Here is a 13,935-nt window from a genome sequence, read left to right on the forward strand (position 1 = left end):
AAGTCAGGCATGGGCGTGGTTCACGTTGGAAGTGACTGCACATGGCAAAGACCGGGTGGGCCTGGGAATCTGGTCGTGGGGCTTGGGCTCTACAGGCCGTACCTCCCCCTCACGGGGCGTTTCGGTTTTGCAGGTGCAGCAGCATGGCCCAGCTTGTTTGTTGTCAGCCAATATTCGTGTGGTCGCAGGTTAGTCTTAGGCTTGGAAGTTAATATTGCTCGGGGTTCTATTCGTGTATGAAGTATTCCTCAGAACGCGTGAAAACAGTGTCACTGAAAAGAAGGCGAAAACACAACACCGAGGGGAAAGATAAAAACGGGTAAAATGAAGCAAAGCGAAATCATTTGGAAGAATGCCATGGACGAAGAAATTCTGTAGCAAGACTCGAACCCAAGCCTTCTTTTCTCGTCGGCTGATATTATGCTTTGCTTCAACCCAGATGTATGCGCAGCTACTACGTCGACCGCCGCCCTTGTCTACTACTGGACTAGCACACACGTCCACGAATACAAGGGTCTGGCCCTGTCCTATGCTAACTCGTCGACGAGGAGCACGAGTCGAACCTAACGCAAAGTTTATTCATTTCTGCGTCGCGGGCGCATAAACAAAGGGGACCGACCGAAAGCATGTGCACAGGGTAGGTAGTACGACCGGAGCAAAGCACCAAACTGTGTCTGTCCCCTCCTCCCCCCGGATATGTGCATGCCATAACAGGGTAGACTGGTGAGTGAGTGCAGACTGGTGAGTGAGTGCAGTCGACAGATGTCAAGACCGGGTGGGCCTGCGAATCTGGTCGTGGGGTTTGGGCTCTGCAGGCCGTACCTTCACGGGGTGTTTTACACATGCAGAATCATGGCCCAGCATGGTGTCAGGCATGTTCGTCTGGTCGCAGGTGGTTTTAGGCTTCAAGTTAGTACTACTCAGGATCTCAAAACAAATACCACTCGTGGTTCGCGATGAAGTTCCTCAGAACATGCAGTTCACTGGAAAGGAGGTGAAAAGACAACGAAGAGGAAAAAAAACGTAGAGAGTGCACCAGCCGGGAATCGAACCCGGGTCTGTACCGTGGCAGGGTACTATTCTACCACTAGACCACTGGTGCCTTCATGTTGAATTAGCTCACTAAGCTTCACTTACTTAGAGCGTACCCATACAGAGCCGAGTTCGACAACTTTCTTGATGTGTAGCACAGTGGTATGAAACAGTGGCGTGAGCCCGTGACAAGGACAGAGGCCCTCCCTCCCGCGGTAACGGAGAGAAAGAGAAAGCGACCACGATAATAATACTACTAAGAAGATGCCAAGAAACAAAATGGCTAGTCCTTGGGAGGAGAGGACCACACGGGCCGTGCCACCAGGATGCAAAGCGGAGGCTACAGGAACTGATGTCACGGGCTCACCGGCCAAACCGGAAAGAGGTGCTCCGCGCGGCGCACTTGGGACGAGGAACCGTGATCGTCTTCGCATCGCTGTTCCGGCAACCGTCACATCGCTCATGTACCGGTACCGCTCTATCCGGTGCGCACCACCCAACGTTGTGTCGTTCTCATTACGCTGTACGTACGAGACTTGGAACGCTCAAACGCACGCAGGAGTTTCTTCCTTTCGTCGTCGTCGTGGTCATGCGCGGTGTAGCTTGCTACCGCCCTGCCGTGGGCCGTGGCTGGCCAGGAGTGTGTGCGGTGCGGACTGCCGGTAGCGCTCGCCGGCCTGCTCCTGCGCGACGTGTGTAGTAACCGTAATTTAATTGCGCCGTCTTTTCCTCAGACCGCGTGAGAGCTACTGCTCCTCCTTATACTACGTACGTATATACACAGCTCTTTATTCATGCACCGTGTGACCGCGTGACGGCGATGTGCAAATTGCCAAAGGATGAGATGAAAAGGAGAGACCGAACGACCCTGCTTGGCTTGCCATCTCCTTTCCTTTGGGGAGGGAGATGGTCAGCTCAACGTCGACCTCCCTCCCTCCCACACGACGCGCGAGAGATGCGGGAGGTTGGATTTGGTGCTTCATCAACAAATGGGAAACGAACCGTTCAAAAAGAAAAACGAAAGGGACACGAAATTCTGGAGCAAGGCTAGTAGTAGTATAGCCGCGGCTCCGAGCAAAGCAGCAGATGGTATTGGAGATGCTTGCTTGAACCCAGATGTAATATATGCCCCGTCGCTTGAACCCAGATGTAATATAGTCTTGAACCCAGGTGATGTAGTTGCTTGAACCACAACTAGTCCGCCGCAAGGGAAAGAAAGAAGCATTCCCGTCGGCCGCTGCATGCACTTTGTCTATCGACGCACGACGACGAATCGGATGAAGCGAGGCCCAAAGCTTATTCATTCCGCGATAAGCGCGTTGTTTGTGAGAGCATAAACAAAGGGGACCGAAAGCATGTGTACAGGGTAGGTAGTACGACAGGAGCAAAGCACCAACTTGTGTCTGTCGCCCCGGATATGTGTGTGCCATAACTAGCTCGGTACAGTGGTAAGTACTACTGCACCATCACCAGCATCATCGAGAAGGGAGAATCAGGCTTGATTAATTTTATTTAAGGAAACAAAACAAACATGTTGCTAGTTTCGGTGGCCTTGTAAGTCTGATTTAGAAGTAACGGAATTGGGCAACTGGTTGCTGATTAGGCAGTGGACAAGGCAGGTCCGTCCCGCCTTGTCCTAGACTTAGATTTTGTCTGTCGGCGCCGGCAAATCCACCCTAGGGATAATAGACGGGTGCATGACGATGCAAATAATTATACAAGCCGAGCAAAACGGCCGCCATGTTTTCGTTTCGTGACGACGACATCCTGGATCCGCCGTCCGTCCGTCCACCGGGAGTTAATTGCAGGGAAGTACCACAATTAAGGCATTGGAAGCAGATTGGTACCAAGTTTGGTAATTTTTACGTGTCAGTACCAAGTCTGGGGCTAACTGTTACAAAAAGATCTAAACCGCGTATAAACACGTATTGACGGGTATCTGACCAGCGGGGCACACCTGTCGGGTGCCGACGTGGCATGTAATTTGCAGAAAACCCCCTTGCTTTGCGGGGAAAAAGGCTCCTATGGGAGACGCTCTAGGACAGGGACCTAAAGTGGGAGCCCGCCGTGGCCACCGCCCCGGCCGCCTCTGACTCCGTCTGCCGCTGGAGACCGGCGGCGCTGCACCTCTACCCCCTCTCCCCTTTCCCTTTGTCCTTGCCCAAGGTCCGGTACAAAGTGCCCTTTGAGCGGGCGCGCCATGAGTCTAACGGCGAGCAGTGCGAGGAAGAGCACGAGCACAAGCACGGCAAGCTCGAGCGAGATGCAGGCCTGCGGTGACACTTGTCTTGCGGAGCCGGCGGCCGGCGTGCCATCCTTGCGGAAGATGTCGCGGCCTACTGAGCGCGGCGAGCGGATCTTGAGGCGCGCCGAGCAACCTCGCATGACGCCATTGTACGTCGACCGCCGGCACCAAATTAGCTCGATTCCGAGCGCCCCCGGCCTCCTCCTCGACACCCCGGCTCCGCACGACCGCCATGAAGAGCCTGGACACCACCGCACCGACCGCCGCGACCTCAAGCTCGTCGCCCCCGTGAGCCGTGTTCCGGTGGCTGTGGTAGCAGCCCGCGTTGCGTCGAGCTGGACGCGGCGCGTCAGGCTGGAGCCTGGAGCTACGGGAGGACATCCATGGCGGCTTGGCGTCGGGCTCCGGCGAGGTAGGGCGCTGGCGCGTCGCGGTCAACGGGAAGGCGGTGGCTCGATGCAGGGACTCCGACGTCGAGGGACGAAGGGGAAGGACAGATCCGAGGTTCTCCAGCGCGGATTGGCCGGGAAACAAGGCGGCGCGTCGGGCTGGAGCTACGGGAGGCCATCAATGGTGGCTTGCCGTCGGGCTCCTGTCCAAAGGGGAAGAGAGGGAGCTCCGGGTGAGAGAGAGAGAAGAAAAAATGGAAGGAGGAAGAGAAGGAGAGAGGCAGGTTGCGGGGACGGCCTGGTCCTATTCCACGGTGATGGTGCTCCGGTGGCCGGCCGACGGCGAGGCGGGGCGGAGGCCGGGGCGGGGCGGGGCGGTGGTTACGAGAGCCGAAGGAGCTCGGGCTCGACGGGAGCCCCTCGATCCAGATCGGGCGCCACCGCGTGTGGTTTTTTTTTGCAAATTACATGCCACGTCGGCACCCGACAGGTGTGCCCCGCTGGTCAGATACCCCGTCAATACGTGTTTATACGCGGTTTAGACCTTTTTGTAACGGTTAGCCCCAGACTTGGTACTGACACGTAAAAATTACCAAACTTGGTACCAATCTGCTTCCAATGCCCCAATTGTGGTACTTCCGTGCAATTAACTCGTCCACCGGCCATCGATGGCGCCAGCGACCAAACGTGGTCCGAGACCGAGCTCACTCACTCGATCGTCGCACTTCGATCGCAACGTCGAGCTAACTCCGGCCGAGCAATCAATCCAGATTGATGCCAACCAAAACAATCAACAATTACATTCACTAGCTAATCCCTCGGTAATCACCACTTACAGGCTAATCACTAGTGCTACTGCTACCACTGTACAAGCATCTGATGATCCATGTATGTATCACCCTCCATTGGTCCACTAGGCCTATGTACATCGGCGCACAGTGCCGCCATTGACGGGAGCAGAGCATGTTGTGGCGCGATGGGGGATAATTGCCGATACCCCCCGCCGCTGCCTCTGACATGTGGGGTTTAAGTGGCTGGGGGGGGGGGGCGATGGCTACCCGAACCAGAGGTCGAGGCCGTCGAGGATGTGGACGCCGAAGAAGGTGAGGTAGATGACAATGAGGCCCACCCCGTACACCCGGTCCAGCCGCATGCCCCTCGCCAACACCACCACCAGCACCCACGCCAGCCCCGCACACAGAAACCCCACCGTCTCGTACACTGCCGCGTTGGCCAAGAGCATGAACGGCGCCCGGTACTGCGCGGCCGCGTGAGTGATAGACCCAGCCCCACCACTATGTTGAACAGCAGGCCGGCATGGTAGGACGAGACCGCCATCTGCGCGCCGCCCGGGCCACCGTGCGTTGCCATCATCATGTTGGAGACCAGGTCGCCCAGCGAGTCCCCTAGCAAGGCCACCAGCTCGCGCGCCATCTAATCTGCCCCGACGGAAGAACTTGAGGAGGTTCGGAGCCCGAAAGAACTTGAGGAGGTTCGGAGCCCGGAAGAATTGCTCGAAGAAGAAGTGTCGCCATCTGTCCGAGCGTCGCTCCTGCGAGGATTAAAACCCTAATTATCTACTAGCCGGAGTCGAGACGGATTCCCCTCCCCGCCATCCGCCACTAGAGCGGCAGGCAGAGTGAAGGCGAATCCACAGACTCACCGAGGGAGATTAATGGAAAGAAGTTTCTTTTTTCCTAATCGTCTCGCGAGAGGGGAAACAAAGGCTACATTTATACCGCTATTTACTTGTTTGTTGAGACTGACCTCAAAATGTGCAATATTCGATGTAAATTATTGCATGCATGTTGCTATCCATTGCCCATTTGTGTGGTAGATAACAGCGGTGCGGCCCCATCAAGATATATGAAAGAAAGGAAATCTAAGTACAACCACACAGGTTGACACGTGTCTCCAAATGTTTATATTTGGACTGTGCATGACCACAGGGTAACCAGATTACATTTATGTCGAAAAAGGTTAATGACATACTGCAGATCTGCCAGGTTTATACATATATTCAACATGATCTAGAGTCAGACCGTACAAAAAATAAATAGGCCACTCATTCCATGATAATTAAAAGGAGTGCCTGGAGAAGAAAAGAAAACTAAGGTTCACGCGAAGAAGTGTGATGCCTACGACTACGAGGAACTGACTACATGCGAACTGTGATGGCGGCACTTCGTTTTACTCCGTTTTGGATCCAATCAATCACCTCGATTGCCTTGGGAGTCCCTGTCATTTTTCCATCCGTGATGAAAATGGAGAACCTTGCGGAAACGCTCCACTGGAGGCGCCGCTCGCCATCACACACATTCGGTCCTTCTCCTGGCTCGACGAAACCACATGTGAAAGATTTCTTGATTTTCGCTAGGCTGATGGATGTTTAAATGTGGTTAAATTGGTTGTGTGCTAGTGTCAACCTACCTTCTACTTCCGTATCTTGAGCTCCATCTGCCATTTCTCAATCAGTTGGACAGTGACACGCACGCGCACAACAATGTATTGCCTTTGGAAAAGGATTGAACGGGCAAAATAATACTCCCTTCGGTCCCTTTTACTCTGTATATAAAAATTGTCTGAAGTCAAACTTCATAAAGTTTGACAATATTTATATAAAAGAATATCAACATCTATAACTCTAAAATTATAGAACATGAAAATTTAAGTCAAGACGCATCTAATGATAATGGTTTCACATTGTGAATGTTCGTATTTCTTTGTAAAGTTGGTCAAACTTTACGAGGTTTGACTTTAAAAAATCTTATATGCAAACTAAAAGGATCGGAGGGATTATAAAAACATTCAAGTCAAAGGCCCAAGAAGAGTTGAGGATGGTCGGTCATGGGTGCAGCAGATTGGTGCTCCAGCCCTGCCGCTCGGCTGCACCCACCGTGCACAAGTTAATATGCGTCCTTGTCTTAGGAAAAAGTTAATGTACGTTCATGCAAACCATTTCGCCTCATCCGTGTGGGGCAAATTGATGCCCAGCCATTGGCGTACAACATATACTGCTTTTTTTTCCCGCAAAAAAAACATATATTGCTTTTCCTTGCAGCTCCTTCAGGCGCAGAAGAATCTCGAAATCGAAGGTAACCCCATGCCCCGCTTTACGATCTTTGAAGATTATTCAGATGCGAGCTTGGGTGGTATCTTAGCGGATAGTGGCGTGGCGATGTCTGACGCGGGGGAAGCGCACGAGGTGCTGTCTCTCATTCGCGCAAAGGAAATTGCGCAGGCTGCGCTTGCTCAGGCAGCGCTGGCCCGCGTTGCGCCAGCAGCAGATGAAGCAGGGGCTTCTCTGGTGCCAGTTGCGCGGCCCGATCAGGAGGACAAAGTAGCAGGGGCTGCGCCGTCCTCCTCCAACCGTCGTCATGCTAAGACACGGCGCGTGACCAAAGCGGTTACAGCTCGCGGTATCCGTCTACGCAATCGCATCATATAATGTGTTTCATCTTCTGGAACATCCGAGGCTTCGGTCACGCTGGGAGGCGGACCCAGTTAAAAGAGTTCATTAGGAACGAAGAAATCGACGTGGTCGGCTTGCAAGAGACAATCAAGGCCGAGTTCAACCATCGAGACCTGCTAGCTGTCGACTCGTTGGAGCGTTTTGTTTGGCATTGGGTGCCTGCGGTAGGTCACTCGGGGGGCTTGCTGCTAGGAGTTAACCTAGTTTGCCTAGAGGTGGTGGCTTGGGATGCCGGCCGATTCTTCCTGTCGGCACACGTGCGACACCGCACCACTCTCCAAGAGTGGGTGGTGATTGCCGTGTATGGTCCGGCCGATCACTCGCTTTCGCTCGAGTTCTTGGGAGAACTCCAGACCAAGGTGATGGCTTTGGGCGTGAGCAACCTACCTCTGCTGGTGGGTGGTGATTTTAACTTGATCCGTTCGGGAGCGGACAAGAATAACGGTATTATTAACTGGACAAGGGTGGCCATGTTTAATAATGCTATTGCATCCATGGCCCTCAGGGAAGTGGCTCGCGTGGGGGCTCGATACACCTGGACCAACAAACAGCTAACGCCGGTGCGATCGGTCTTGGACAGGGTTTTTATGTCCTCGGAGTGGGAGGTGTTGTTCCCCTTGTGCTCTCTGCACGCCGAAACCAGGATTGGCTCGGACCACGTCCCCATCATCCTTTCCTCGGGGGAGGAGAGGCTAAAACGCAGCCCGCGCTTCTTCTTTGAAACCGCGTGGCTGGAGTCTCCGGACTTTGAGCAAATCTTCCTTTCGAAATGGGAGAATTGCGTCGCTCGCATCGGGCGCGTGCGCGGTCCGATGGATTTCTGGATTGCCGCAGGGGCGGGTATGCGTGCGGCTCTCAAAGGGTGGGGAGCTAACCAGGGTCGCGAGGATAAGCTGTTAAGAGCGCGCCTGACCGAGGAACTCGCCCAGCTGGACGCTGCGGCAGATGTGCAGGTCTTTTCCGATCAGGACTGGGCCCAGCGCTACGCGCTTGAAGCCCAAGTCGAGTCCCTCCTTAGGGCCGAGGAGGAGTACTGGCGCAGGCGCGGTAGAATAAAGTGGACGCTCAAGGGTGACGCGAACACGAAATATTTCCACGCCTACGCAAATGAAAGACGCCGTAAGTGCGCCATCCTGAGACTTCAATCGGAGCAGGGGCTCCTATTGCAGCAACATGATATCGTCCAGCACATCTACGAGTTTTACATCCAACTTATGGGTTCCAGGGAGGAATCCAGGGCTCGACTTAGGGCGGATGTGTGGGACCCTGCGCTGCGAGTCACGGACGAGGAAAATGAGACCCTGAGCTTGGCCTTCCTCCCTGAGGAGATTGACAAGGCGACGCTGGGTATGAAATCTGATACTGCGCCCGGGCCGGATGGGTGGCCGGTGGCGATGTTTAAGCGGTTTTGGCCAGTGCTTAAAAGTCCTATTTTCGACGTTTGCAATGGTTTTATGCGCGGTACGGTAGATATCTCTCGCCTGAACTTTGGGGTTCTCTCTCTGATCCCCAAGGTCCCGGGCGCGGATCACATTAGACTTTTCCGCCCTATCGCTTTGATTAATGTTTCGTTTAAAATTTGTGCTAAGGCTTGTTCTACTCGCATGTGTCCGATAGCCCATCGCATTATTAGTAGGACCCAGTCGGCTTTCATTCGTGGCCGTAACATCTTGGAGGGGCCGTTGGTCCTCCAAGAAATAGTCCACTCCCTAAAACGCGCTCGACAGCCCGCGATTCTCCTCAAACTTGATTTTGAGAAGGCGTACGACCGTGTGAACTGGGAGTTTCTCCGACAAGTCCTCCTGGATCGAGGATTCTCGTCGGTTTGGGTTCACCGCATGATGCAGTTGGTCTTGGGAGGCCAGACGGCGATTGCGGTGAATGGAGAAGTAGGGAACTTCTTCCGCAACAAGCGCGGGCTGCATCAAGGGGACCCAGCCTCGCCGTTGCTTTTTAACTTTGTGGCGGACGCCTTAGGCGCCATGCTAGACAGAGCTCGTTTGGCCGGCCACATCAGGGTAGTGGTGGACAATCTAATCCCGGGAGGAGTGTCTCACTTGCAATACGCGGACGACACACTTCTCCTATTCGAGCCCGATACACACAGTATCGCTTCGGTCAAGGCAATACTGTTGTGTTTTGAACTCATGTCGGGACTTAAAATAAACTTCCACAAAAGTGAAGTGGTGTCCATAGGGATGGACGCGACCGGAAGTCAACGGGTCGCCAACTTGCTTAACTGCAAACTTGGCCAGTTCCTGTTTACCTACCTCGGTCTCACCATTGCGGTGAAGAAGTGTGCAATCTCCGACTGGGAACCCCTCTCCTCCAAGGTTGCGAATAGGGTTTGGCCGTGGAGGGGCCGTTTTATGTCTTCAGGGGCAAGACTAATCCTAACCAACTCCAGCCTCTCTTCTCTGCCCATGTTTGCCATGGGCCTGTTCTTGCTGGCGGACGGGGTACACTCTAAGTTTGACACACCGCGGTCCATTTCTTTTGGGAAGGAGTGTTGGAAATATGCCCTAGAGGCAATAATAGAAGTGTTATTATTATATTTCTTTGTTCATGATAATAGTCTTTTATTCATGCTATAACTGTATTATCCGGAAATCGTAATACACGTGTGAATACATAGACCACAATATGTCCCTAGTGAGCCTCTAGTTGACTAGCTCGTTGTGATCAACAGATAGTCATGGTTTCCTGGCTATGGACATTGGATGTCGTTGATAACGGGATCACATCATTAGGAGAATGATGTGATGGACAAGACCCAATCCTAAGCCTAGCACAAAGATCGTGTAGTTCGTATGCTAAAGCTTTTCTAATGTCAAGTATCTTTTCCTTAGACCATGAGATTGTGCAACTCCCGGATACCGTAGGAATGCTTTGGGTGTACCAAACGTCACAACGTAACTGGGTGGCTATAAAGGTGCATTACAGGTATCTCCGAATGTGTCTGTTGGGTTGGCACGAATCGAGACTGGGATTTGTCACTCCGTGTAACGGAGAGGTATCTCTGGGCCCACTCGGTAGGACATCATCATAATGTGCACAATGTGACAAAGGGGTTGATCACGGGATGATGTGTTATGGAACGAGTAAAGAGACTTGCCGGTAACGAGATTGAACAAGGTATCGGTATACCGACGATCGAATCTCGGGCAAGTACAATACCGTTAGACAAAGGGAATTGTATACGGGATCGATTGAGTCCTTGACATCGTGGTTCATCCGATGAGATCATCGTGGAACATGTGGGAGCCAACATGGGTATCCAGATCCCGCTGTTGGTTATTGACCGGAGAACGTCTCGGTCATGACTACATGTCTCCCGAACCCGTAGGGTCTACACACTTAAGGTTCGATGACGCTAGGGTTATAAAGAAAGTTTGTATGTGGTTACCGAATGTTGTTCGGAGTCCCGGATGAGATCCCGGACGTCACGAGGAGTTCCGGAATGGTCCGGAGGTAAAGATTTATATATGGGAAGTCCTGTTTTGGTCGCCGGAAAAGTTTCGCACTTTATCGGTATTGTACCGGGAGTGCCGAAAGGGGTCCGGGGGTCCACCGGGGGGGTCCACCTGCCCCGGGGGGCCACATGGGCTGTAGGGGGTGCGCCTTGGCCTATATGGGCCAAGGGCACCAGCCCCAAGAGGCCCATGCGCCAAGGAAACTTGGGGAGGGAAGAGTCCTCAAGGGGGAAGGCACCTCCGAGGTGCCTTGGGGAGGATGGACTCCTCCCCCCCTCTTGGCCGCACCCCTTCCTTGGAGGAAGGGGCAAGGCTGCGCCTCCCCCCTCTCCCTTGCCCCTATATATAGTGGAGGGGAGGGAGGGCATCCATACCAGAAGCCCTGGCGCCTCCCTCCCTCCCGTGACACCTCCTCCTCTCCCGCAGGTGCTTGGCGAAGCCCTGCAGGATTGCCACGCTCCTCCACCACCACCACGCCGTTGTGCTGCTGCTGGATGGAGTCTTCCTCAACCTCTCCCTCTCTCCTTGCTGGATCAAGGCATGGGAGACGTCACCGGGCTGTACGTGTGTTGAACGCGGAGGTGCCGTCCGTTCGGCACTAGGATCTCCGGTGATTTGGATCACGACGAGTACGACTCCTTCAACCCCGTTCTCTTGAACGCTTCCGCTTAGCGATCTACAAGGGTATGTAGATGCACTCTCCTTCCCCTCGTTGCTGGTTTCTCCATAGATAGATCTTGGTGACACGTAGGAAAATTTTGAATTTCTGCTACGTTCCCCAACAGTGGCATCATGAGCTAGGTCTATTGCGTAGATTCTTTGCACGAGTAGAACACAAAGTAGTTGTGGGCGTTGATTTTGTACAATATGTTTACCGTTACTAGTCCAATCTTGTTTCGACAGTATTGTGGGATGAAGCGGCCCGGACCGACCTTACACGTACTCTTACGTGAGACATGTTCCACCGACTGACATGCACTCGGTGCATAAGGTGGCTAGCGGGTGCCAGTCTCTCCCACTTTAGTCGGAACAGATTCGATGAAAAGGGTCCTTATGAAGGGTAAATAGCAATTGGCATATCACGTTGTGGTTTTGCGTAGGTAAGAAACGTTCTTGCTAGAAACCCATAGCAGCCACGTAAAACATGCAAACAACAATTAGAGGACGTCTAACTTGTTTTTGCAGGGTATGCTATGTGATGTGATATGGCCAAGAAGAATGTGATGAATATATGTGATGTATGAGATTGATCATGTTCTTGTAATAGGATTCACGACTTGCATGTCGATGAGTATGACAACCGGCAGGAGCCATAGGAGTTGTCTTAAATTTATTGTATGACCTGCGTGTCATTGAACAACGCCATGTAATTACTTTACTTTATTGCTAACCGGTAGCCATAGTAGTAGAAGTAATAGTTGGCGAGACAACTTCATGAAGACACGATGATGGAGATCATGATGATGGAGATCATGGTGTCATGCCGGTGACGATGATGATCATGGAGCCCCGAAGATGGAGATCAAAAGGAGCAAAATGATATTGGCCATATCATGTCACTATTTGATTGCATGTGATGTTTATTATGTTTATGCATCTTGTTTACTTAGAACGACGGTAGTAAATAAGATGATCCCTTACACCAATTTCAAGAAGTGTTCTCCCCTAACTGTGCACCGTTGCTACAGTTCGTCGTTTCGAAGCACCACGTGATGATCGGGTGTGATAGATCCTTACGTTCACATACAACGGGTGTAAGACAGATTTACACATGCAATACACTTAGGGTTAACTTGACGAGCCTAGCATGTACAGACATGGCCTCGGAACACGGAGACCGAAAGGTCGAGCATGAGTCGTATAGTAGATACGATCAACATGAAGATGTTCACCGATGATGACTAGTCCGTCTCACGTGATGATCGGACACGGCCTAGTTGACTCGGATCATGTAATCACTTAGATGACCAGAGGGATGTCTATCTGAGTGGGAGTTCATAAGATGAACTTAATTATCCTGAACATAGTCAAAAGACCTTTGCAAATTATGTCGTAAGCTCGCGCTTTAGTTCCACTGTTTAGATATGTTCCTAGAGAAAATATAGTTGAAAGTTGATAGTAGCAATTATGCGGACAGTAGAAAGCTTATGTCCTTAATGCACTGCTCAGTGTGCTGAACCCCAAACGTCGTTTGTGGATGTTGCGAACATCGGACATACACGTTTTGATAACTACGTGATAGTTCAGTTAAACGGTTTAGAGTTGAGGCACTAAAGACGTTTTCGAAACATCGCGGAACATATGAGATGTTTCAAGGGCTGAAATTGGGATTTCAGGCTCGTGCCCACGTCAAGAGGTATGAGACCTCCGACGATTTTCTTAGCCTGCAAACTAAGGGAGAAAAGCTCAATCGTTGAGCTTGTGCTCAGATTGTCTGAGTGCGACAATCACTTGAATCGAGTGGGAGTTGATCTTCCAGATGAGATAGTGATGTTTCTCCAAAGTCATTGCCACCAAGCTGCTAGAGCTTCGTGATGAACTATAACATATCAGGGATAGATATGATGATCCTTGAGGTATTCGCGATGTTTGACACCGCGAAAGTAGAAATCAAGAAGGAGCATCAATTGTTGATGGTTGGTGAAACCACTAGTTTCAAAGAAGGGCAAGGGCAAGAAGGGATACTTCATGAAACGGCAAATCAGCTGCTGCTCTAGTGAAGAAACCCAAGGTTGAACCCAAACCCGAGACTAAGTGCTTCTGTGATAAGGGGAATAGTCACTAGAGCGGAATTACCCTAGATACTTGGTAGATGAGAAGGCTGGCAAGGTCGATAGAAGTATATTGGATATACATTATGTTAATGTGTACTTTACTAGTACTCCCAGTAGCACCAGGGTATTAGATACGGTTCGGTTGCTAAGTGTTAGTAACTCGAAATAAAAGCTACGGAATAAAAGGAGACTAGCTAAAGGTGAGCTGACGATATGTGTTGGAAGTGTTTCCAAGTTTGATGTGATCAAACATTGCACGCTCCCTCTACCATCAAGATTAGTATTAAACCTGAATAATTGTCATTGTGTGTTTGCGTTGAGCATAGACATGATTGGATTATGTCTATCGCAATACGGTTATTCATTTAAAGAGAATAATGGTTACTCTATTTATTTGAATAATACCTTCAATGGTCTTGCACCTAAAAGAATGGTTTATTGAATCTCGATCGTAGTGATACACATTTTCATGCCAAAAGGTATAAGATAGTAATGATAGTACCACTTACTTGTGGCACTGCCATGTAGATCATATTGGTATAAAACGCAT

At 51.4% G+C, this 13,935-nt stretch overlaps 1 non-coding gene across 1 annotated transcript; it reads right to left on the reverse strand.

Annotated features, from left to right (window-relative positions):
* Positions 1 to 1,031: 1,031 nt before the first annotated feature.
* On the reverse strand, positions 1,032 to 1,102 carry TRNAG-GCC (transfer RNA glycine (anticodon GCC)). The gene has a single exon. It is a non-coding gene; the product is annotated as a tRNA-Gly (tRNA).
* Positions 1,103 to 13,935: the final 12,833 nt, after the last annotated feature.

This window comes from Triticum aestivum, chromosome 4B (genome assembly GCF_018294505.1).
Source record: "Triticum aestivum cultivar Chinese Spring chromosome 4B, IWGSC CS RefSeq v2.1, whole genome shotgun sequence".
NCBI classification, from domain to species: Eukaryota; Viridiplantae; Streptophyta; class Magnoliopsida; order Poales; family Poaceae; genus Triticum; species Triticum aestivum.